Genomic DNA, 4,333 nt, shown 5'->3' on the forward strand with positions numbered 1-4,333 from the left:
CAGCACCACTGAGGCCCACAGCACACCTACTACATAAGGCCACACTAATAAGTCTGGGAGACATAGCAGCCCTACCTAATGCAGAGAAACAAACACAGGGAGACAGCCAAAATGGGGAGACAAAAAATGTGTCCCAAATAAAAGAACAGAACAAAGCTCTAAAAAAGGAACTAAACAAAATACAGACAAAAAAATCTAACATGTGCAGAGTTCAAAACACTGCTCATAAGGATGCTCAATGATCTCACAGAGAATTTCAACAAAGAAATAGGAAACATAAAAATAAATATAAAGACAAAACATAAAAATGCACCAGTCAGAAATAAAGAATACAATAATGGAAATGAAGAATACATTACAGGGAATCAACAATAGATTATACGAAGCTGAGGATCTAATCAGTGATTTAGAAGATAAGGTACCAGAAAACACCCAATCAGAACAGCAGAAAGACAAAAATAAATCCAAAAATTGAGGATAGCTTCAGGGGCCTGCGGAACAGCATCAAGGGTACCAACATTTGCATCATAGAGGTACCAACAGGAGAAGAGAGAGAGCAAGGAATTGAAAACCTTTTAATGATGAAAATGTTTCCTTCCCTGGTTAAGGAAATAGACATACAAGCCCAGGAAGTTCAAAGAGTCTCAAACAAGATGAACACAAACAGGCCCACATCAAGATCATTATAATTAAAATGCCAAAGGTTAAAGACAAAGGAAGAATCTTAAAAGCAGCAAGAGAAAAGCAGTTAGTTACCTACAAGAGAGCTCTCATAAGACTATCAGCTTATTTCTCAACAGAAACTTTGCAGGCCAGAAGGGAGTGTCAGGAAATATTTGAAGTGATGAAAAGCCAGGACTTACAACCAAGAGTACTATACCCAGCAAAGTTATCATTTAGTATCAAAGGACAGATAAAGAGCTTCCCAGACAAGAAAAAGTTAAAGGAGTTCATCACCACCAAAGGAATATTAGAGGGACTTCTTCAAGGTGAAAATAAATAAATAAATAAGTAATATGAATAATAAAATGGCAATAACCACATACCTATCAACAATTACCCTACATGTAAATGAATTAAATGCTCCAATCACAAAATAGGGGGGCTGAATGGATAAGAAAACAAAACCTTTACATATGCTGCCCACAAGAGACTCACTTCAGATTGAAAGACACAGATTGAAAGTAAAGGGATGGGGAAAAGGTATTTCATGACAATGGAAACAAACAAACAAAAAAATCTGGTGTAGCAATACTTATACCCAACAAAATAGACTTTAAAACAAAGGCTATAACAAGAGACAAAGAAGGACCCAGTAATCCCACTTCTGGGTATTTATCCGAAGAAACCCAAAACACTACTTTGAGGAGATGTGTGCATTCATATGTTCATTGCAGCATTGTTCACAATAGCTGAGATGTGGAGGCAGCCTGTGTGTCTGTCATTGGAAGAATGGGTAAAGAGTAAGTGGTACATTTATACAAAGAATATTGCACGGCTACAGACAGGAATGGATTCTTGACATCTGTGGTGACACGGATGGACCTAGAGGGAATTGTGCAGAATGGAGTATGTCAGACAGAGAAAGACAGATATGATGTGATTTCACTTATATGTGGAATCTAACAAACAAAATAACCAAACAAAACAGAAATAAATGCACGGATGCAGAGAACATTTTGATAGTTGCCAGACAGGAGGGTGTTTGGGGATGGGTGAAAGGGGACACGGATTAAGAAGTACAAATTGGTTATTACACAGTAGTCATGGGGATGTAGGGTATAGCATAAGGAATATTGTCAATAATATTGTAATAACTATGTAGGGTGTCAAATGGGACTAGATATATCAGGGTGATAGATGGGAGAGGGTCAGGGGAAGGGTGAAAAGGTGAAGAAATTAAGAAGTACAAATTGGTAGTTACAAGCTGGTCATGGGGATGTAAAGTACAGCATTGGCAATATAGTCAATAATATGGTAATAACTATATGGTGTGCCAGATGGGTGCTAGATTATTCAGGAGTATCATTTCTTAAATTATATAAATTTGTAACCATTATGCTGTACACTTGAAATTAATATAAAATAACATTGAATGTCAACTGTCATTGAAAATTTTAAAAAGTGAAGGGAAATAAGAGGTTCAAATTTCCAGGTATAAAACATAACTCATGGGGATGTAATTTACATCATGGCCAATATAGTCAATAATATTGTGATAGTGTGGTAGGTACAATGTCAAATGGTTGCTGGATTTATCATGGTGATCACTTCTTTAGGTATACAAATGGTGAACAACTATGGTGTACACCTGAGACTGATATAATGTTGTATGTTAGCTGTATTTTAGTAAAATTCTTAAAAGAAATATTGATTCATTCTTTGATTTTGTTTTCTCTCACTTGGTCTAATATTTCTTTAAGGTTAAAACTAATAACACTTAATACCAACACCTTCTATTTGCTTATTCTTTAGCATTTACAACGTGATTTCAGATAATCAATTTCACATTATAGGAATCTTTTAGGGCTAACCTCATTACAGAGGATCCATTATACAGATCCAAAGCTCTATTTTATACTGCTGCTACTGCTTAAACAAATGCATAAATACAGTTAAACAACAACACCAATGACACAGAGAACTTTGCCAGAAAAAAGACTTTAATTACCAGTCATGTCTGAGTATATAGTGGAGTTATTATCCACAATCTAATCTCAACACTAAGTGCTGTGGTTGATGACAGTCATCAGGAAGGGCAGGAGCTGAATGAATTAAATGATCCTCTTTATGCCAATGGCTCAGGTTTCCTAGTGAGGTAAGAGTGGGGTGGGGAGACCACAGGAAATTTCTTTCTTGAGACCCTAAAACAAAAGCATCCTATGTTATAGAGATCTCTGCTCTTCAGTGCTCTGTAGATCTGTTAAATTATGAAGACCATGCTGAGCTCAAAGTCTTGTAAACAAAATATGAGACATGGGCACTTGATTTCCTTGCACTTCACACCATGACTTTCCCCTTGAGCAGCAGATTACCACCCACGTCCAGGTTTGGTCCCACAGGAATGAAAGTGCTGAAAACACCCAATCAGCTTCTACTTTTGCCCCATCACTTCCAGCTGGAGTTTCCCACCCAACCTCTGTTTCGAGTTAAGATTAATAAATATATTTGAAACTGAAATCATCTTTTCCCCTTTGTCTTCTCCCTTGCTCTAAATTCTCTCCCCAGTTTAAAAGCATGATAAATACATACATAATTCATTATGGAATAGATTTGCCTTCTTTTGCTATAATTTTTCCACTTACAACTTTCTAGTGTCTTCCAGCTTTGCGAATTTCCTACCCATTCCCACCCCCTCCACATCACATAACAGTGTATTTTGTAAGTTCCTCCAAGTAAGCTGAAAAGGTCTGAGTTATTCTTTTATTATCTGTATAATATTCTATTTTACTGATATTTCCAAATTTATTCAATGCTTCCTTTCATTAGTCATGCTTACATTTCTTTGGGATAGATCTCCAACCGTGAAATGCTGAGTCAAGAGTCTGTCTATTTTCAATTTTAATAGATATTATCAATTGCTTTCCAAAGTGTGCTTGAACAATGTACATTTACTACTGTACTGGAAGAAAATTCTTTTTTTTCTTATATCCCAGCCAATAGTAAGTATTATCACTCTAATTTTTTCCAATCTGATGGTTATAAATGATATCTGTTTACTATCTTAATTTGTAATTTCCATGACTGTGAGGGAAGTGGAGAATATTTTTATATATTTGTTGGATTATTTGTTTTATTTGAATTTACTCTTCTATGAAGTGTCTATTAATATTCTTTGTCCATTTTTTTTAATTCATTTTTTTTTTAATTTATAGGGGTGACAATTGTTAGTAAAATTACATAGATATCAGGTGTAAAATTCTGTATTACATCATCTATAAATCCCATTCTGTGTTCACCACCCAGAGTCAGTTCTCCTTCCATCACCATATATTTGATACCCTGACCCTCATCTCACACACCCCCTACATACCCCCCTTACGTTCTGGTAACCACTAAACTAGAGTCTCTCTCTATGAGTTTCTGTTTCTCATTTGTTTGTCTTGTTATTTTGTTGTTTTTGGTTTGTATACCACATATCAGTGAAATCACATGGTTCTCTGCTTCTACTGTCTGACTTATTTCACTCAGCATTACACTCTAAAGATCCATCCATGTTGCTACAAATGTTCCTATATCATCTTTTCTTACCGCTGAATAGTATTCCATTGTGTATATATACCACAACTTCTTTATCCATTCATCTATCGAAGGACGTTTTGGTTGTTTCCAT

This window comes from Rhinolophus sinicus, linkage group LG09 (assembly GCF_036562045.2).
Source record: "Rhinolophus sinicus isolate RSC01 linkage group LG09, ASM3656204v1, whole genome shotgun sequence".
NCBI lineage: Eukaryota > Metazoa > Chordata > Mammalia > Chiroptera > Rhinolophidae > Rhinolophus > Rhinolophus sinicus.